Source organism: Anopheles aquasalis, chromosome 2 (assembly GCF_943734665.1).
Source record: "Anopheles aquasalis chromosome 2, idAnoAquaMG_Q_19, whole genome shotgun sequence".
In the NCBI taxonomy this organism is placed as follows: Eukaryota; Metazoa; Arthropoda; class Insecta; order Diptera; family Culicidae; genus Anopheles; species Anopheles aquasalis.
In genome coordinates, this window is record NC_064877.1 from 44,037,501 (window position 1) to 44,060,000 (window position 22,500).

General features: G+C 50.5%; 1 protein-coding gene across 8 annotated transcripts in view; it reads left to right on the top strand.

The window, feature by feature from the left end:
- The first annotated feature begins 4,568 nt into the window (after window positions 1–4,568).
- Window positions 4,569–22,500, top strand: part of LOC126581040 (capping protein inhibiting regulator of actin dynamics) — a 63,567-nt gene continuing 45,635 nt past the window's right edge. For all 8 annotated transcript variants that reach the window (XR_007609135.1, XM_050244457.1, XM_050244461.1 and 5 more), the window contains exon 1: window positions 4,569–4,673. The gene's annotated coding sequence lies outside the window, so the exon portion shown is untranslated. The remainder of the gene's footprint in view (window positions 4,674–22,500) is intronic.

The window sequence follows — 22,500 nt, forward strand, 5'->3', positions numbered from 1 at the left end:
GGCCACGTCATTGCATAACCAACCTGCCGGACGGTCGGTCACTTCCTACATCTCCGTCTTACGAGGGCGACACACAATTGTTGGTGAGCATAATTTGAAGCATAAAATTGGCAATTCAACGTGTTATTAGTAGGCAATCTCGCTTGCATAACAGTCACAGAAACACACCGCGCAACATTCGCTGGCGTGCACCACACCGGCCACCACCACCACCGGCCTTCTGTCCCATGCTGCCGGTCTCTCTGGGTCACTGTGGGCACCGATGACGATCGACGAGCTCGGCAGACCGACCGCGAGACACAGAGAAGTGAAGCAATCTTCACCAAGCGGCGGACGGACGTGTCTGCGCGAAGGATCTCCTTCTGGTGCCGAGTTGTTTCGAGGATCGCGCGCGTATTGAGTTGAGTGGGAGAGGTAGCAACATAAAACATAAAACTGCTTCCTCGGTGGCGATCCGACCGGTCGGGTGGCGAGCGAATGGTTGAGCCGATAAATAATTCGTCGCAATTATGAGTCCATTTTTACGTCGCGCCATGGTGTGCGATCTCAACCAGCGGCCAGCGGGGCCGCAATGGTGGGCAGTGTACGTGTGTTTATTTAGTGGTGTAGCGTGTTACGTGCTGGTGCGCCGCCCGGTTCGAGCTTAATTTGTCCTCGGTTTCCTCTAAGACACACCACTCGTTTGCCTGTTTCTGCCGTTCGATCTATTATGCGCCGCTCATGTGGTGGTGGTGGTGGTGGTGGTGGTGGTGGTGGTGGTGGTGGTAGCCAATCGAAGTGCATTCCACTGGCCAACGGCCAGACGACGACGACGACGACAAAGGCGATGACGATTGTTAAACACGTGCACGTTGATCGCCGGGTTGTTGTTGTTGTTGTTGTTGTTGCACCGTTAGCATAATGATGTGAGCATAAAAGCACGTACCCTCTCGAACGGGGGAGAGGTAATCGCGCGATGCCCCATGCCGGAGATGCATCTCTCTGGTGGTGGTTAATTTGCTTCCACACTTTGACTCGTAGGGTGGTAATGTAGCACAAAATGGAAGATGCTACGAATCCTCTCGTGGCCTCTCGTGATGCTGTGATCCTATAGAGCGCATTGCACCCGAGTGGGGGGGGGGGGGACACATTGTATGGGCCGATGGGAAGGTTGAAATTGTGGTTGAATAATTTGATTGAATTGCTCAACGGATTGAGTCAGAGCAGAGGCTCACGTCCGTCCAGAAGACCGAAGTTGGTTGTCATTTGATTTCCCCCCTCTATTTTGCACCAAGCCTTGATGCGAATGCACAATGTGTTTCTGTGTTGGGCCTTACAACACCACCACCACACTACACAGCTATCTGGTTTGTAAATCTCGAAGAAGTTTAGCGCCAAAGATCGGAGACCGCACATCATACACACGCAACGTACCGTCAATGTCCAGAAAGAGCGGGCGCATCGTCTACGTGCTTGCTGCAGCACCAGCACTTGCTGTCAAATTATTGCAACGAATGCAATTACTGTGCATCCTACGAAGCAATGGCGACATGCGGACGCGGACACGGCGACGAGTGAGGCGTACTGTCGATGTCGGTTGGTCGGCCGCACGGATGGCATGCATGATGACATGCCAGTGACGCGCCACCCTGCCTCCCTGCCTGCCTGCATGCCGCCATTGCATGCCGAAGACTGAAGATGCTTGAGTGAGAGGTGAAAATCATAAAACGCCATCGTTTTGGGGCGCGCTACATAGTTGAGGAAATGTAGGATTGCGGAACCGCGTGTAGGCAGCAGGTTAGGAACATTTTCTGCCCCTCTCTTCTTCTTCTTCTTCTTCTTTTGACCCATTTTAAAGGGGGGAGGAGGCCATGGATGGCACATGCATTGTTGGGGCAGCTGTGGCTGTGGCTTTGCTGTCTCTACTGACGCGTGTCTCGCCACTAATCCTCTCGATGATTGCTGCACATTGGCAATTATTTTGTCAGCACCGTCGGTCGTCTTCGTTGGGCCACGACGACGACGACAAACAGTAACAGCAACAGCGCACCGGTGCAACAAGAAAGCGCACACAGCGGTTTCCTTTTTGGCGTTCGTCTTATGGTCCATTCGCTTGGGCTTCGATCTCGAGGTCCTCCGTGCGTTTTCACGTCGTGCTCTCTGTTTGCCCAACGTCTGGCAGTGATGATGATGGGCGTAATTACACTGTAAAGTGACTGGAAGGGGGGGGGGGGGGGGGGGAGGGGGTGTAGGGGGTGCGAGTGAGATGCTGGCTGATGATGGGTGCTCTACTCAAGATTGATCGTATTTGGTAGATAATCGGAGGGAGCCTAGAATTCGCTCGCCTACATTCTTCTCGTGGGGGTACTTCAGGAAGAGGGGGTTTATGCGTTTTATTCTTCACTGTTTTTGCTGAACCACTAAAGAAAGAATCGTGTAAATGTTGGGGTGAATTGAAGTAAAATTTATAAAAATACCCTGAAATTGCTGTGTGCAACACATGAATGCGTTTTCTCAAATTTATATTCTATTTTTGCAATGTTGCAGTATTAAATTGTCGTAAGATAAATTAAATAAATCTTGCCTGTTCCTTGGGGGAAAAAGCATAAACAAATTCTTCGCAGCCGTTACGCTTCATGTGGGTGAATTGCGCTGAGAGCCAGCAAGTACGCGATGATGATGTTCAAATCGATCAGGGGTGATGATTTGGTTTTTTTTACTTGCTCGAACTTGCTGAGAACGAACATTACGCTTTCTGCTTTTATTGGACGAAAAAGCCATTCATGCTGGCGATATGACGATCAATGAGGATGTTTTTGGCACCTTTTTCATAATTTCCGTCATCAAACGTTCGTTGGACGAGGCATTCAGTATACAAAGCATAACAAGCGCAGTACTGAAAAAGAGTACTTGACAGGGAGTTGCCTACTCAACCGCAGTATTCACTGAATAAACATCTAAAAATAACTGAAAAATAACTATTAAAACTTTTTTCGCGCGTATTCCTGTTTCCGGGCCTTTTGGCTAGTTTTTTAAAGTAAATAAATGGTAAGGCCAGGCAAAAGCTGGTGACAGCCCTAGATGTTGATGTCAGGGTGGACATTGCAGTGCAGAGGATGTGATGTGTGATAATAAAGAAAATCGAATAACCTTCATCATCTTATCACGATACAGCGAAGAAGCGCAAAATTATCATTTTTATTAACCATGCCGCGATTATTATTGCTGTGTCAATTTATGTTTTCAAATCCTTTTCATTCCAGGTAAGCAAGATGGACATTCTTTTTCATCCTTTATTCACGCGTTGTCACGTAAGTAAATTAATATTCAATATCCAGAACATTGTTGCACATGGTGTATCGGACCATTAATGTATTGGAGACCAAACTTGAAAAAAAATAGAATCATTTGGTGAATTCAATTTGTGCCCACAATGGAGAGAAAACCACAATTCTTTTTGCCTGCTACTGCCGCTGGCTACTGCTGTGTGAAACGGCACATTCTGTCACAAACCTCGCACTCCGGCGATGATGTCATACCACTGGATCTCTGGCATGGTGCATGGTGAGTGCAACTTTTTATGGAACCGCCCGTCAGTGACATAATCCGGCGTGCCATATGCCAGAAGGATATCGATTGTCACTCCAGCATTGGATTAAAATGTGTATTAACGCTGGTACCGCTATGTGTGAACCAGCGGGAGTGACGAATGGCATCCAACCGCCGGCAGAGACGAAGAGACTAACGCAAAACGAAGCAGCAGCAGCAGCAGCAGCAGCAGCAGCATAAAAAGACGGAATCTCCTGACGGCACCGTACCACGCACGCACGGTGCGTTCCGTTTTCGGCATCCGAGAGCTTTCGCCGTCGGAACGGTTGGGTGTTCCAAACCGCCCGCCTGGAACTGAAAGCTTTCCCAACGATGGAGGCGCAATGCGTGAGCGACGATGAGTTTCTCTTTTCGCTCTCTGCGCTCAGCCGGTCTGCCTGCTCCAAACTGTTTCTTGGAACGAAAATCTGGCTGCTGCTGCTGGCGCTTTCTCTTGCTCTGACTCTGTGTTGCACGGCAGTCGAAACAAAAGGGGAGCCCGGTCTGGCCTGGCGAGCGCGAGAGAGAGAGAGAGGCCGCCAGACTTGCCTCACAAGTACCGACTCTCTCCGGACTCCGGACCCGGTGTGGACCCGCGATGGAGCTTCTTCGCGCAGTCAGCACGCGGCCACCCTTCAGTCCGTCGATATTTTCAAGCGAGCAAGCGTGCGCGCGCGTGCGAAGAAGACGTTGGTGTGTGGCCTCGTGGCTCCGCTTGGTGGTCGGTCCGCTTGGTTTCTCTCCTTTCAATCGACATCGTTGTCGTCACTTCATCACCATCATCACCATCACCATCATCATCATCGAGTCGATGAGTTCGCACCACGGTACGACGCGATCGAGATCGTCGCCGTCGCCATCGTCGTGTGTTGTGGTTGATCCGCGAGTTTCTCTCGCCACCGCGACCGCGACTCGCTCACCAGCCGGTGAGCCGTGGGTTTTTTTTTTCGCGTGATTTACACCTTTCCGCACGGCGGGCCCATTGCTCAGTGATAAGCGTACGCGCGGACGGATCGGTCGGTTCGGGCTCTCTACTCTAGTGTTGTTTCGTCGTCTTTAAATCCATTTTGTCGTGTTTTTTTTGCGATCTCTAACGTGCGGAGCAGGTTTACCGGCTGCTGTTACTTGTACTACTAGTGACTCATTGAGCTTTAGAACATTCTTTGGTTCCGCCTTTCGTCGAGAATGAATTGGACTGTACGGTTTGCAATATTTTGCTATTTTTTGCTGCGGAATTGCATCGCTGGGGTGCACTGTGAGAACTCGTGCAGTGCATTGCCGCACCGATGCACCAAGTGACCAAGTGTATGTTCCACGAACAGCAGCAGCCAATTAGACGTTTTGTGATGCGGAATCAAGTGGAGCAGCATTAATTTAAATATTAAGCTCGTTTCATTCTCTCGTCGCGTGACAATTCCGCGTCTTGAGTGCGTGAGTCAGTCGATGGTAGTTTTAGGAATGTTGATGATGATGATGGAACTGCATACCGCAAAATGGAAGCACCCCGTATAGCCGCTGCTGCTGCTGTGTTGTTTGTGACTAAGGGTGTGCGTGTTGTTTTGCGCCTGGACGCCTAGAAGCGGCAATAGGCGTTGGTGGTCCACCCGGTTTCGTGCAGTAATTATTCACAAAAACTACTCTCGTTCATCGGTCGCCCGGGGGGAGAGGCCCAAAGAGTGATGCAATGGGATGGATGCTCCCTGTTATCCCAGCACGGCACAGTTGCGGGATCGTGAGCTTCCCCGAGTCGACAAACGATATTATAATTTATTGTCCGATCGTGGTGATCGCGTGCGCATTAGCTGTTGGGTGTGAGTGGCGTATAAGGTGATCGGACGAGTAGAAGTAGTCCGATCGGTGCCAACTAGCTGCTGGCACAACAATGTGCTGCTGACAATCGTGCTTTGTTATCGACGAAAATAAAATGCGACAACGACGCAAAGTGAGCCACACTTTTGGCTCGAAGACTGTAGCAGCGTGCCATCCGCGTGGTCCCACACCAGAAACATTTGCAAAAACCGATTCCGTTCCGATCGATGTCTAAATGGTGGCCGAAAAGCTCTCCACTAGGCCGTGTAGACAGCATCTTCCTCAGCGTTTCTTCCGCATTTCGCTTGCTTAACTCCGTTCCGTTCAAACTGTGATGCCGCTTCGGCTGCGGATGTACTTTCCTGGGGGGAAGGAACTGGCCGCCAGCAGCAGCCCAGGCGTGGAGGTGTAAAATATGTGAAAACGCAATGTAGCCAGGGAGGAGGGATTTGTGTTTACATAGGAGCCGGCTCGGTGGTGTCCTCGGTGAAACTTGGGCCGCCAGACCCGACGCCAGCTGCGGCTCGAGCTTGCGCGGGAATGAAATTGGGGGCACCAGCTGATGATCAGGGTGCCGGCCGATACGACGCCGACGACGACGACGACGCCGACGACGACGACGACGACGACGACGATTGGCACCTTTTTGTTGGGCTCGATTTGATAGGCCTGTTTAGAGGAGGGGTGGCCGAGTTAATTGAAGGATTTTTCTTCTCTTTATTCTCTGTTTTTTTTCGCTTTTGCTTCAAACCATCTGTTGGGAGGGGTCTTTTGTTTAGGCTTTTTAGTCGAATCATGTCCCCAACTACTTCAGATAGAAGCTAAAGTGCTCGAGCTAGAGTGTAGATCGCTGCAAATCTGGGAATGGTTTCAATATTTTGCTATAAATTTCCGGTACCTCACACCACAGCTGATAAGCATATTTATTGCGGCTGTCACTTTAGACACAAGTAATTGCAACAGTGAATCGAATTGCGAATGACGAATGGTGGTGGTGCCCTTTACCTCATGCTTATCAGCATTTCATTTGCCAACGTTTTGGTTTCGGAGATAAGTTTTCTTTTCCTCAAATGCCAATAAAGCGTTTGATAATGAAATCAAGTAATGGTGGAATTGGTTGGATTGAATGCTACTGGACGTAACCTTGATAACGTTTTGCTGTTTACCGTCACGAAGCTATGAACTTTTGGCCTCTCAACCACCGGTAATGCCAAGAAGTCTCTCAACTAAACGTTGCCCGTTGCTGTAATTGCTGATTTGCGATTCCGATCCGAGTTCCGTGGCAAAGTTTGGAGATTTCAAGCTAATTTTGTGGTGCCACGAGGTGACGAGTTGCAAAGTATAGCCTCTCAACGAGCGACCGCCGCCCGCACCGCATAAATCAATCAACAGAAGGCCCTCGATCTCGCTGTGATCTTCTTGCAGCGGAACATGACAGCATCAAGTTCAACCTTTCCTCTTGCTGCGGGCCGTTTGGGATTGCATTTCAATGCAAGCAAATGTCAAGGTGGTTCTTTGGTTGGTGTCGACGCCGGGAGATCCACCTCGTGGGCAAAATAATTATGCAGCAGAACAAAAAACCATGATGCAAGCTCGCGCAATTCAGTTCAGAGTTGTATTTGGTTCGATTGCGGGGAGCGGGGTTCCTTGGTAATGATATGTTTTTCCATTTCGCACCCCAAAACCACCCCCTGTTGGTTGGTGTCATCAACCTCTACCTCCGCTTGGTGAGTAATCAATGGCAATCCTGGGGTTAACCGGACGAGTGGGAAAGAGTTATGGTTTGCTTGGTTCATTGGCACCCCGCCGGGGGGGCTATGCACAACACCGGTCTGGTGAGACGGAACGGATCTTTCATATTTCCAGACGATATCCCGTCGTCGTCGTCGTCTCGGAGACGCAGCCGGAATGGCGGTATGGGTTGGCGAATTGGCAATCGGGATGAATAAAACATGTGCCCCGGTTTGTTGTGGGTGGTTGTTTATCATTTCCTCGCAGCGAAGAAGAGGAGTCGAATCCAGTCTGAGAGCTAAAACATTGGCTAAGGATATGCGTCTGTACGAGGGCGTCATGAATCGTTTCTGTTTTTTTTCCCATTTTCTGATTTTGCAAAAGACCAAAGATGGATCTCTATTGAGGCATCCGGCCCAGTGCTTCTCTCCTCCGTCCACAAAATGGGTCAAAGGCGGTGACGTAAGATTGATTGGATGAGCGAACGCATAAATGTTTCCGATTTTTAACGACTCCACGAAATCTCACTCAACGGGCGGTGTCGATTGAACTGTTGTGTATTGTTTGCCGTTGCTGCAGATCTTATAATTAGTGATTCCTGATGATTCCCGAGATGCTACGAGATTAATCGTTTCCTTTTGTTTTACGCGATCGTTTACAAAATGTTTGCCCGATTAATGCGTATAATTAGCGCAATCATAATTTCCCTCTGTTGTGAAACGACAAACATTCCCCGCGCTGCTTGTTGATTAGTGTAGGACAAATCGTCCTAACGGTTTCCAATGCTGTTTATCTCCATTTTTATGCTTGGCTCATGGACAGAATACTGAACAACTGTGCCGGCTGTGTGTACGTGTGGGACGATTTCCTTTTTGGGAATTTAAAACAAAAACAAAAAAACAAAAATAATGGCAGCAATATTGAACCACGGTCCCGGGGGAGGTTTCTCCTCCCGCCGTAGACTGGCTATCATCATCTCACCTTCACACAACGTCGTGCTGCACAACCTTGAGATGGAGTGTTAAATTATTCCATTAATTGCCCGCGAACCCAATAAGCAAAAGCCGGGCATTAATTTGTCGGCGCGGCGCATCCTTCCTTTTCGGCTATAGCCCGGTTGCGGTCACATTTGCGCTGAGGGCTTTCGAGTACCACCTCGCGAATGATACGCTGGTAAAGTGGCTCTGCGCAATCTGCTACTTTATGGAGCTGCTTCATTGTTAATTTATTCGATGTTTTTTGTGAGCTTTTGGCTCGATTTGTTTGTTTTTGGCAAGTTCACTCAAGCGTTAGAACAATTTCGGTGGCGCACAAAAAACGGGACGATCCTGACCAGGTTCGCTGGGGTGTTTGCAATTGAAGGAAATGAAAGTGCATCAATGTGCGAGGTACTTTGTGGCGGTACCAACGTTTCTTGGTGCGCACCATTACTTAATTTGAATCAGCAGCCCCTGAGCAATGAGCTTACGCGGAAGAGTACGGACCACCTGTGCATTAGAGGTTGGCATGGGAAGCGCCCAAGCTAGCAGGTAATCAGGCTTTAGCGGACACCAACCCGTGCGTGACAAGGAAGGCAAGGTGGTGGTTTCCATTTTAGAATGGCTCTCGCGCTACGAACGAACGAACGATCGACGAGGAAGACATTTAGTCTGTATTTAGTTAACTCATTATTGGCCCGGGGGGGAGTTCTCCGATGGACAGGAATTCCGGAATAAGAATGAGGCAGCTTCTCGAGACTCGAGACTTCTTCTGCCATTCACTGACTGTGGCCACTCACCGCCACACGCGCTCAGACAGTAGCTCGGATCGATTCAAGAATGATCGTTCCTGAGCTTGCGGGCGCTGTTGTTCGATCTGATTATGTGCTGTTAGTTTTAGCAATCGCGCAGCACCAGCCAGGGAGATCTCGGGGGGTTCAGAGTGCCTGGTGGCGGCCAAAACTTGTCGCGCACGCGGTCGCGCTCTGGTGTGGCGATAATTTGCGGAGACTCATTAACGGTTTACAAACAACAATGTATTGTGTTGTTGCTGGTGCTGCTGCTGCTGCTGGTGCGGTGTCGAAGGGGATTTTCCTTTTTGTTTTTCGCAATTCCCTCGTACACCACGGCCACCAGAGGGGGAACGGCACCGGGGGGTTGTCCGAAAATGGGCTCCACTCACGTACGTCGCTAGCAAGCACCCACCACAAGCACCAAACGCACTTCGCAGACCCGATACTGACGCAACGCGGTGTGTGCCGCAAGCAGCTGTCGAATGTTGTTCGGTCGACACCACAGTGTCGTCGTCGTTGTCGTCGTTGGTCGCCGTTTTAATCGACGTGCTGCAAGCTGATATACGCAAAACACCTAAAGACCTTCTTTTCCACGCGGACTTGGACTTGCTCTGGGCGTTGGTTTGAGGGAAGCGCACGCCGGCCTACAGAGAAACAATAGCCTGCTGGCCATTTGTGACATCTCCCGTCCGTCGAGCGCGACATTGCGGCCCAAACTCCAATTTAATCTCGACGTGAGCGTGATCACACACCGTGTGGTGTGGCCGTCACGATGTGTCGGACAGGTCGTTTGGCAAGAGCGCGATCGCGCCCGGTAATAATGAAGCATAAAATGCGCGAAAACTCATAAAACTTTAGATTTGATGGCACAGTTTTGAACCTTCACGGCTCAATAAGCCACACGATGCGACGGTCCGAGGGGGGCCATATAGACGCCACATCTTCCTTGTTGCTGCTCCTCCTCCTCGGCCTCTCTGGCCCATTTTCGGGTGATTGCGCGCGAGCGATCGTGCGGTGCGCCGGTTCGCATTTATTGTCCTCCTACCGAAAACCATGTGCGCCACCACCTTCCGCCGCGATTGCCATTGAGGTCAGCAGCATATTTCGTGTGCTGGATTTTTGGCGTGGCGTGGTTGGATGAGAATGGTGCAGCACCGTATCGGATTGACGACTTTTCGGACGACTGCTGACGCGCGCCTCTCGCGTAGCAAAATGAATTCATTACATTCATCATTATGGTGTGCGTCGACAACAGTCGCTTGTCTCTGGCGGGAGGGGCGTTATTGTGGCGGCTTCGGAGGGGTGAAGTTTAATTGAATCTTTTATCCTCCCCGTATATAATTTTTTTTTTCTTACGCTCTTTTACAACCTCGACACTTTCAAAATTTTGCCACGAGCCATGCGCGAGCAGTCTGGCAGACGATTCCGTTTCCTAGCCAGTCAGCCAGCCTAGTGGTTGATCGTACGATGATCGCGCGCACCCGGCAGAACACCACCGAACGGAGAACAATGGAGTGTGTATCTTCGGAAACGCTCTACCAAAGTGAAGATGGTGAGGTGGGCTTTTAAGGTGGCCCAGGAGAAGGGATCAAGGACAGAACCATCCGGGGGTCGGTCAAAGCCGCCCCCCCGGTGTGAGCATCTCGATTGTGGTGGATCTAATTGGTTTGGTGGTGCCGTGGCCGTTTCGTGGAGTCGCGCGCTGGTGGGGTGACATAAAGACTTTTCGCGTGGTTCGCGGTTTCTATCAATCAAAAGTGATCGTTGTCGGTCTGTCGGTCGGTCGGCGTAATTGGTCGCGAAGAGTGTGTTGTGGAGCTTCTTCGTGTCGAAAAAGACCTTCAGTTTTTTTGTTTTTCGAGCCACGGAGTCATTCCAACGGGGCTGAAAGTGCGACGTCGATTATACCGTTTCGTCGGCGGAGAGACTATCAGGTGACATTGAGGTACACACCGACCGACGGACCGACCGTTCAGGAGGTCACCTTCAGGCACGGCGAGCACGTTGGTTTGAGGTTCACGTAAATTTTTATGAGGGACGCGAATCGCCGCTTTTTTTTTTAATGGTGTCGCCGCGGATACCGCTAGTGCCGAGGTTCACTTATCGGCACCGCGTGTGTTATCAATCTTGATTTGTTAGTTTATGTGCCGCCCGGCGGTTAGTAGTGGGGCTCTTTCGACACACAGAAAAACCGGAGAAGTAAAAGTGGAAAAAACAATTCAACAAAAGAAGCTCAAAACTGTTTTAAAATAAGGGTGTCAGGTTGATTTTTATGTCGTTTTTTTTTTCGTTGGCTAATGGTTTTGATGAGAAGCGCTCCTGGCGTTCCACTAGCAGGCTTCCAGGTGCTATTGAGATGAGAATGTGCCCACCAATAATGCGGATAGATGAAAGCTGGTTCGTGCAATTCGTTTATGTTTACGATCTCACTGAACGGTCGCAGTGTGGCTTGTGTTTTTTTTTTGGCGATAAGTTGGCAACTCAAGTGGATCGAGGGGTTTACTGGGGGGAGTCAGTTATTTCGACAGCAAGGAATTTGTTCATCTTTCACTTCATGATGGCGAGAGGGAAAGCTTTTAGTGTCGTAGTGGCGTGATTCTGTGCGCTCGAAAAAAACCCATTTCCTTGCTCTTTCACGGTGGAATATCACCAAAGGTATGCAAGGTTTTGGCCGGGGGGGCCGGACGGAAGGAGCCAGACACGCAGTGAGGCGATGAAGTGCAGTACAAATTTGTCGCTAATTAGACCGCCGCCGTGGCTAGGGACCCAGTTTCTACTTTCAAATGGTTTTGTTGTGCCAAAAAGATCACCCAAAAAGGAGGCTCCCTTCACACGCACCAAATAATTGTAGCAGCAGCAGCAGAAGCAGGAGTAGGAGAAGTACCGCCAGCATGGTACGCGTGCACGTAATGACCGCGAGGGGCCCTAATTAACCCGTTTGCGTGCCTCGCCAAAGGAACGAGGCCACCGATCCTGGAGAGGGCCATTAGCCCTTTTCTTTTTCTCTGTTTTGTGTTGGCCACCAAACGATGGTGGCCGCGCGCGTGTCTAGGATTCTTGTGCGGGGTGGGGGCCGCATTTGAGGTCGAAGAAGTCGAGCGCTGGACTGAAAATGGAAATGATGGAATCCAGCACCTAGAATCCAACCGTTCGTTCTGCCTGCCGTTTCTGTTGTTGTGGAGCTCCACGTTGCGTCGCTACCGCGGGCCACGCAGAAGATCAATAGCACTAAAAGGACGCCCCTCGATGAGTGGCCGGGGGCAGTGTGGGGCGTCAGTTGAGACCCCAGAGCCGGGAAACCGAAGCACGATTAAGGTATTCATTTTATGGAGTCTGCCGTCGGGTGGGCGGTAGTAAAACGTCGTCGCCGACGGACTAATCAAACCCGACTTATCAGAGTCTCCCCCCTGCACGAGTGGTTTCGTGTGTTACTTTTCGGTGGCCAAGGAATGCCGCCACGCATACCGAATACTGTGCTCCAACAGGTCGCTACCGGCGCTAAGGAACACGAGGCCCGGTTCGAAAGTAGAATTTAGGAGCAAGACATTCGGGTGATGTAGCCGACAAAATGAGGGAATGGTCTTCAGGTCGGTCAGATAGAGGTCGGTAGAAGATGATGGCTTCGGTGAGACGGTCTCGCGATCGATCGAGTGCCGTCTAGCCCCCAGAAGTAGTTGTAATGGAAGGTCCAAGAATTCGTAATTACCGTCCCTAGGATTGGTTGTATAACGATCCGATAAACAGGAGTAGTCCGCTACGATTGCTCCAGATAAAGGGGAAAAGGAGTCAGGTCAGGAATTACGATCCAGTTCAAGAACTTCACTTAACTATGGCTGATTAGATCGGACTTGGTACTCCTGAACGGATATACCTCGGACTATGAAGTCCGTTGAAGTTCTTAAAGTCCAAGATACCAAGGGCCGCTACTTAACTACTTTCCCCTCACTTTTCAAGAGGAGCTCGCTCGTTGTTACTACGGCAGCTACTCAACTGGACAAGTTGACAAGAAGGTGCGACCTATTGGTGAGGTGCTCCTACTTTTCGTCACTTTCTGTCCCGTTTTTTCCCTTCCTTCTTTTGTTTTGTTTTTTCCTATCGCGCCCTCCTTGTGCTCGCTGTCATCAGTATGTGGTCTTTAGCATACTGTCGCCGCTAGTAAAGGCAAGTGGCGCTGTGTGTTTGGTCGGTTAGCAGCGAGATGCGAGGCACCGTGTGCCCGGCAACTTCCCGTGAACTGGCCACCACCACCACCATGTGACCAACCGATTATCGCCACGGCGTCGTCTGTCCGGCACGAGCAATTTCCTCCACGAGTGCTTTGCCAGCCCAATCGATTACCCATTCAGTTGGGTGGGACATTTCCACCGGCAACGACAACGGGGTCTGGTTGACGCGCGATCGCCAGGCTTGATGGCGGATGTGTTCGCGTGGCGCGCGACATGCACACGGTCAGCGGACGGAGCGGAGAGATGTATTCAAATCCGTGTAATCAGATTGGTTACGAGCATCGAATGGCGACGGCGTCGATCGGCGTCCGGACCGGCGTCGTCATCGTCGCATCGTCGCGCATTGTTGAGGCGGCGAACAGCGAGACACTTGCCCCATGCAGTGCCGCCGAACTCGATAACGCGGATAGAGGAACGCTCCTTCGTCACCTTTCCTGCCACCGTCGCTCCGCTTTGTCATACTTTCGCCTGCGACTAGTAGCGATCGACCAGGAGGGCGGGGTCTTCGAAAGTAGTAGTAGGTCATTCACATACCGACCTCGAGGAACACGACGACGGTTTGCCCGGGGGTGACCTCGTAGACCACCACGTCGCGGTGTATGCAAATGACTGACCGGCATGGCGCGGACCGACCCACCGGCCGGCTGGCGACAGGTTGATGGGAAAGTGAACACACTACCACCACTCGCGTCATGTCCCTGTGGCCTCTGGGAGCACCCGGCCATTTCGGGCTAAAAGGTCGTGGCGACCGAATTCCCCGATGGCCGATAAATTACTAGATAAGTAGTTTGGGTTTTGTGTCAAATCTGTACGCGAGAGGAGAACAAAGCCGTTTCGAGCGCCAGTCGGTGTAGTGTTTGATTTGATTAACAAATCCAGACTTCACTTGTTGGGACCCACAAAGGAGGAGAGTAGCACATGCTTGCCGTACAATTGTACCATGTTTTTGAGGGTTCGTGAAACATTAATAAGTCTGAATTCCGGACGAAACATACCGGCGAACAGGAAGGCCAGTAGAAAAAAAAATCGTTTTTCTCATCGGTGCGTGTCCATTATTACTTGCGTGACACCGGTCCTAGCATCAAACCCTCTGGAAGTATATTTGTCCACAGTTGTTAAACAACTAGAGCTGCTACTGCCGGGTACCTGGTCCACTCACCTCTTTCTCTCTCTCTCTCTGTAGTGTAGGTCTCACGCTAAACACGCACGAGCCCTCTGTGGGGGAGCGCTTGTATTTACTCAGCGCGTATTTGACCACAAGAGAGGGGCGCAAGCCCTTCGAAGCTTCGAAATCATTTCGTTTCGTCGTTCCGGTTGCCTATATCAATCTTACCTTCCCGAATGCATGCACACAGCAGGCAGGGGATTTGTTGCTTTTCGATGATAATGGTCCATTGAACCTGTTCGAAACGCGTTATGCGGGGGGGCTTCTTACGGTCCGTGGTCTGTAAATCATAAACACCGAGCAATATTAACTGATAGAAAGTGTTCATTGGGAAGTTTTTGAACATTCTAGCGTCGCCATTTAGACCGCAAAAGAGAGAGAGAGAGAGAGAGAAAGATGCCGAGCTCGGAAAGCATGGAAGCATGGTTTCAAAAGTCGGACCAATCTACATAAACGTCCACCTAAAAATCTGTTTTCGGATAACCGCTGCTTCATCATCGTTTGCGAGATATTCCTCCGTCTGCCAACAGTTCTGCTGCTGCTCTCCCTTCGCACGGCTGACAAAGGGCTTGCTTCCACCATTTGAACTAGATAGCAAATGATATGTGTGTAATTATCCGTAATTATCCATCTTTAGGGAGCACAGTGGGCTAGTATTAGGGGAGGAGGAGTTACACACATTTGTCAAACAAACGATGGCCATTCGATTGACGGTGGGTAGACAAACACTTTAGCATGCGAGAGAGTTGGCTTTTGGTTTCTATTCGGTTTGGGATAGTGGCATTCCGGGGGTGGCCTAGCCCTATAATAACCCTAGCCCACTGAAGGGGACCCAAGGAACGCTATGGATGGTCACTGTGTAGGGTGGTCATTATGGGGAGGGTTGGTTATATTTTTTCGCCGAGGACCGATAATTGAAAATTAGTGTTCCACATCTTCCATCGACCGGCATCCGGAAGTCTGTGTTTCCTGCGCTTGGGCTTTTGCGTTGTTCTCCGGATGAAACTCCTTTTGCACTCACTACTGTTCCGCCCCCTTGTGCCCGTGTGTCATCTAGTGCGTTGATGTATTTACATTTCGCTGCGTTCGAAGAAATGTGATCCCGTCCCGTCCTGGTGAACATTGGAGTTATTGTTTTTTGCCTTGGCACTGAACACTGGGGCTGGGACTGGTCCCAGCTATTAGGTTGGATCGGATCGGAGCGGGAAGCGAAAGCATAAATAAACAAAGTCCATTACGACGCCATGAGACAGCACTGGCTGGATTCCTGAGTTGGAAAACTGAGAACCATGCTCATGGACATTCGAAGACTGCGTTCTCGACAGTGAAGTTCATGGGGTGTGGTTGTGGTGCTTCACGCTGACTCCTCGATGGTTTGGTGAAGGCAACGAAGGCCATAGTGCCTCCGTCGGTTCCTGTGGTATCCATTTCTTTCGCCGTTCAAGAAAAGGGCTGGAGATGTATCGATACACGAATGGTCGCGCGATATGGGCGCATGCTGCTGCTGCTGCTGCCGCTGCTGCTGCTGCTGCTGTGCCGTTGCGCGGACACAGCTGGCGAGCTATCAGCTGGAGCCGTTTTAAGCTCCGAAGAACACTGAACACTAAATCATGTAACTAAAGTTTTTTTAGAGGCTTAGTTTGTAGAGAAGTTCTCGAAACTCATGCAATGTTTTGAAAATACTCCTCTATTCCTTTATGATTCCGGCGATTTCGAACGTTGCGAGAGGAATTCTCGATGGGTTTCGGTTTTATTATGGTTCGTGGAGTTCATTCACCTGACTACAACGAGGCGAGTTCGTGGGTCTGTGGGCCGGGTCATGGTCATATCATCAGCGAGTAGCTGGATGGATGAATTGCCTAAATGTGGCGCTTTTACTACATGATATTAAATGGGAAAGGACCCCATCTCCCCCCCCTGTGGCGTGTCATAATTTATTACAATTCCTGAGGTGTCATGACAGCTGATGAACTCGGGAGTTCTCGGCGAGCGCGCTACCGAAAAGCCAGACTGCGTTCCTTTTCACTGTGGCGTTGGTGCTAGGTCTCGGGAATATTCGATCGAGCTACAGAACACTTTACGTGCTTTATTGAAAGGTACCGTGAATGGGTAAAGTACCAGTCCTGCGCCTAGCAAAAAAAACCATCTTGTCCGACACGGATCGAATCAATGAACTGCACACTTATGTAACAGCCTGGTTTTGATGGGGAGACATTTCCGATGTTGTAGCGTAATGAAATTGGAACCATTCGGGGACCAGGTCTCGGGAGTGTGGTCTGGCAAATTGGATTCATTGATCTGGAACACCGATTGAAGTGGTCCCGTGACATCCGCGAGTTTGATTGAATTGTGTCCGGGGCAAGTTGGCACCGGTTTGCAGAGGATTGTATTTGCAGTCGTAAAAATCCGGTAGTCCGTGTTTTTTCTCCTCCGAAACTCTCATTAAACAGAGGAACTGGTACCCATTGGATTACAAAACGGGCAGCAGTTGCGGAGGACAACGGAACACTCCAGCCATTTTACACCGCGGCCACCTTCGTAAGGTCGAGTATTGACCGGGAATTCCATTTTCTTGCACGTTTTGCACCCGAGGCTTATCCAGCAAGGTGACCTAATGGGGGATGGAAGGTCGAACACGGGCCGTATCTTGAGAAGACGAGGCCAGCAAACCGTGCCAGAGGAGGTAGCTGGGTTGAAGGAGCCAGGTCAGGACTTTGGAGGATTATGCAAGGATTATCGATCGAGCGACGACGACGACGACGGCGCGGCTTGCGCTTAGATGGTTCTCGTCGAAGCGTAATTTATTAGTCGGCACTGGCGGCCAACACCACAATTCCTATGGCATTCAGCTGTGTGTACGAAGGTCGAAAGGTAGAGAAGGTTTGCTACTGGCAGCTAATTGGATAAGAAGTGAGCTTTTGCAGCCAACTATGCTAAGTATAGCCGAGGATAAGACGCCCCCATTGGTCTTTGGGTGACGAGACACTTCACTGCAACTGGTTCATTTGCAGTATTCGAAATTTTATTCACTTTCCGTATGCCAAACGGAAGATACAGGTTCCCCTTTTTGTTGATGGCTCTGTTCCGCCTGGTGTTGGACAGGAAGGGTCACGATCGTGGTCGTGTCTGTTGAAAGCTTTACAACTGTTGCTAGTAATTGGATGACCGATCGCCGCCACCGATCCCGCGAGACAACCGGTGGTACCCGTTGATCATTGATCAAGCCATCAATGCTCGATTTGATTCACGCGGGCTCTTGTGTAGCTAACTCTGCACTCGTGAATAGACGTGCGTGCGTGCGGGAAGATGTTTGTTTCGGTGTGTATCGACTCCCATCGACCCCTGCCCATCTCGAGCCCATGATCTCTGTTTTCAACGAAGCATTAATTAAATGAACATTTGATGCTGTCCATACTAGACGATCGCCTGTGGAAGTGTTTGGAGCTTCTGACTCACGCAGCGGCTGAAAGCATCGAACCGAAGAGAGCGAGACTTTCTTCCCTGCTCGTTGACGGAAGCGCAAGATGCGCGTCGGCGGTCTGCGCACAGACAGACAGAGCTGGTGGTGGTGGTGGTGGTGATCGTTGGTCGTGTCGCCGCGGTCGGGCGCAGATCGCATCTCTAATTGTGTGGCTGACTTGCTCTAGTTAAACCGTTTTACATTATCGCAAATGGCCTATCTCCGACGCGCGTTGTCTTTGAAGAAGAAGGGGAAGAAGCGCATCACGAACCGTCTCATTACTTTGTGGCCCTCGCGGCACTGCGGCGCAACTCCCACACTGCAGTAGAAAGATTCCCAGCGCTCGGAAAACAAACAGTAACATTTGTAGAGCAAAGCCCCTCTCGCTGGGCGCAACGGCGACGCCATTATTGCGTCGCGGATCGGAGCACACGCGAGAGCAATATTGCTTCCGAATGGAATTTGGAATTGGTAAACTTGGTCGATTGAGCAGAGCAGCGGTTTCCTCCGTCTTTTTTCTGTCTGTTTGTATTTCTCGCCAGACGGAATCGTGCAAGAAACGTGGCACGAGATCGTAGACGGGGCAGACGAAGCTTGGGTTTCGATGTGTTGCAAATAGTAAAGTGGGATAAAAGGAAATCACGTATTCAACATAAAAGATTCATTCTACCCGAGCATCGATCGATCGATGCGCTTGAGACATTGAAACTAATCGCCGAATGGCTAACCAACGGGGTCCGGTCAAGAGAGGAAAGGAAGGTGGATTATAGTAAAAAAGGAAAGTTTCCAGCAGCAGCAGAGCACACCGCAGTTGCCATTTCAAATGGTGGCGAATGGAAAAAGTTTCACATTTATTGTAACTTATTTCGTAAAGTTTTTATCAAAAAAGAACCAATTTGGGGCAGGTTGAGGCCACCCGGGCTGCTGCCCGATAGAAGAAGAGTAGCAATGGAAAAGAGAGAAAGAAGGGGCATTCGTTTCACCACCAGGCGAGCATCTTGGCCACTGAAAATTGGTTCGGAAAAACCAATAAATTACCAAATCGTGAGAAAACCATTTGCACGTTGCGCTGCCCTGCCCCTCCGCTCGATTACCGCGGATTGCCTTGCCACTGACTGTTTGGCCGGCTGGCTTGCCACCGTAGAATACATCTCACGCCCGCCCGCGAGTGTAAATTGATGGAGTGTAATCGTTTATCAGCCCACCGTCAGTCAGCAGCGTTCGAGGGTGGCTGGAAATGATTTTTCTTCCTTGCTTTCCGTACAATCGTGCTCGCACGGCGAACGAAACGCAAAACGATGCGGTATGCGATGTGGTGCAATCGCCACCGAAAACTGCGGGCCACGGAAGTGCAGCTTCCTTGCGGGTGCGCAGCAATTGAGGAAAGTGTTCAGCGTGAGGAGGTGCTAAGTAAAGTAAATACCGGGGCTAAGCCGAGCGAATGTGCTCTGACGGACGTAGTAGAAGTGCGGTAGACATAATGGTAATGCAGCTTCTTTGTTGCGCCAGCGCTACTACTGATCGGATCTCGGATCGTGTCAGGTAGGAGCCGTGGATTTGTGATCATTCAAACTGGCACCTGGACATGATGGTGCTTTGCGGCATCATTTCAGGAATTAATCCGGACCTTTGCACCCTGCAGGTGTGTTGCCAGAAATAATAAAGAAAGAAAAAAAAAACCATTGATCCAATAGGTCACGGGATGTAAAGCGAAAACTAGCGGAAGATGATCTGCATTTGATGATGATCATCATCACGATCATGATTCCGGGTGTTGTGATGAAGAGTGGCAAAAAGTGAAAGTGTTCGCTCGCGCTGCTCTCGATGTGAATCAATCAAAAGTGAAACACCACCGCGCGCAGTGATACACAAAGCAGCACGGTTCCATTCCGGAACCTCCTGAGCGGTGTAGAGTAGGCTCGCTCGCTCGCTTGCTCGCCGATCTTTCGCCCGAGAAACGGGTGGTCAAACGCCACAAGATCAATCAAAGCCGTGTGGTTATGGGTCCCAGCAGCCACCGTCGTTGTTGTGGTCAGCGCTGCTGCTGATGAAACAGCTGATCGGATGGTTGGTAAGGTGTTTGCAGTCCGCTACTACGAAGCTAACGGGATCGTGGACCGGGCGTTCGGGGATCGTTCGGTATTCCGTTGCAAAAAGTTGGAGAACCACTGGGCGTAATATATCCTCCAGCTACGGGGACGGGGTGGACCATTCCATTAGCGCGAGGGTTGACTGGGGAAAAAAAAGCTTGTCATCGTTGGGCGATGGGTAACGTAAGAACACACGATTAAGCAATTACCACGAACAATTGAAGCTTAATGGATTGAAAAGTCAGTAATTACCAACCCAGCCATTGGATCAGATTTGTTGTGGAAAAACTCGCGAGAAACCACCGTGGCTTCGAGCACTGCACCTGTTAGGGGACCTGTTAGAGGTATTCGTACGCTTCTAGCTCGTGGAACCGCAGCCCATGTGCCACTGTTGGCGCTGGACGCAGGTTTTTCCACCGACTGGCCTGTCATTTCTTCGCTCCACTGGTCACTGGTCGCAGCGAATGGGAGCGAATGGGAGCGAATTGTCGATTGTCCGCAAGAATTGTCCAAGATTTACGATGGCGGTAAGGTGACCACAACCCTAAGGTGACCAACCCGGGGAAGGTTCAATTGAAATCCGCGTTCCCGGTGCACCTACCTGACGTACAACGCCTTTTACATCGGGTTAAGTTGTGTCGATGATCCTCGCACGATCCTCGAGGGGCTTCTCGAGGGGTAGATTAGGGGCACTACTTCCTCCCATCACCTTCATTCTTACCACGGCACTGCACGGCACGGCACGGCCCTACCACTCGCGGATTCGCGTCGTTCAAAGGCAACAAATCATACCGCGTCAGCGCCGCAGGAACGCGCCATCGATTGTCAGTTCTTTTGCGGTTCCTTTCGCCGAGCGCACAAACCGGGGAATTAGGTAACCGGTGGATGTCGCCACCGTCGTACCTAGCACCACAATACCGCAACGCTTTTTACACGATTCTGACCCTTGCGGAAGTGTTGTCTGTGTTCGCCGACCTTCCCCCGAACCACCGATGCATATCGACCGGCGGCAAACCCCAGACCCGATCCCTCACTTACCCGTATCGTCGGGTGTGGTCCAAGCTCCTGGCGGTCCTGTCGCGTTGCGGAATGAATGCGATTGTCTTTGGGATATGTCGGTCGGTCGCATGGGGTCGAAGGTTGATTATGTTTCCTTGCTTGCGTTTCTTACTCGCGAACTTATTGTAAACGGAAAGTGAAAGCTACTACTGCGGATGTTTCCGTCCGGGAATCTACCAACCGCAAGCCGGGCGAAGAAGCGATTATTGGGTTACGATACACACAGTTAGTTGTGGAGCTGCATCGCAAGTCCCGGTTAAGCGGTGCTGATGGTAGTAATATCTTAAGATTGATTTTGGAGAAGCACATTCGGTCGAACGACTTTCGAGCTAGCATCTCACTAGCGCCTCACTAGTAAGTGTGCTATCCACAGATCGATGCTCCACTTTCGTGCCTTGCGGTCTGTTTTTTCCCGGGGGGTGGGGGGGGGGGGGGGTGGGTGGGTAGAAATAGGGTTGAAGCAGACGGATGGCACACAGTACAGTTCCCGTGGCCGTGGTATTCGAATCGATCAACGGTGGCGGCGGCGGCAGCGGCTGGAGCTAACGTTATTTCCCAATATTTGTTCAATATTTGGTGAAGAATGCGCCACGGAAGGCATATGGTTGAGCTACCTCTTTGGGGCGCCAGTAAATAGAGTCGTTCGTTGTCGTTGCGTCCGCCTGAAAGAGTGTTCCGGTGCCGGTATACCCCATCCACAATCACCAACTAAGGTGTGTTTGCTATTGCAAGCAGATTCCAACAACTGGGAAACCGATTTCAGAATCGAGCATTGAGGTCTGGTGTGTTGGTTCGCTGGTAGGCTCTACCAAGAGGTAACTCCTAGAGGAACATATATACTCTCTATACTCACAACTCAGCTCATCAAACGCCACTTGCGTAGCAGTAGTCGCGCTGATTGGGCGACTTTCACCTCGTCTCGTCTCGGGATTTGCTAGGTTTCGTTTCGTTTCTTGTTGTTGTTGATTGTGGAGAAGCAACGGGCCAACGGAGAAGAGATTCCGTTTTTTTTTCTCTTTTCGTTGTTTTGTTTGCCAATCCCCCATATCGCCGCTGGCGTTTCCAAAATCAATCGCCGGCGGGAGGAGGCGGGGGCTTATGTGCGACGACGACGATGACGACGATGGCCGCCGATCAGATCAAGTCCGATCAACGAACTTCTACCGCGGCCGCGCGGGGCTGCGAGATGGAAAGAGCAAAAACATTATTTGACGTCAAAGGAAAAACAAAATTGCGGCGCGGTGGGTTTGTGAAAATCATCTCGCAATCTATTTCCTTTGCCGCTTTTTCCTCTTCTTCTTCTTATTTCTTTCGGTGATCCGTTATGCTGGAGAAAGATTCTGAGTGGGTGAAGGCGAAGAACGAACTGACGGATAGAAGATCACCTTTGGATCCACAGCAAAGGAGAAAAGGATTATCAACGAGTCCACGCATGAGTCATTTTTTTCTGCTTAGCATAATGTGGCCACCCGAAGCTGAACGGTGCTTGTTCTGTTAGTTGACCCATCGGAGGGGTTTTTTTTTACTTGAAAAAACTCTTTTACATTATACAGACCTTGCTGCCTCTTCCGCTGCTGGTCATAGAGTTTTGGGTTGATAACTACGTATCACAGCGGACCCTG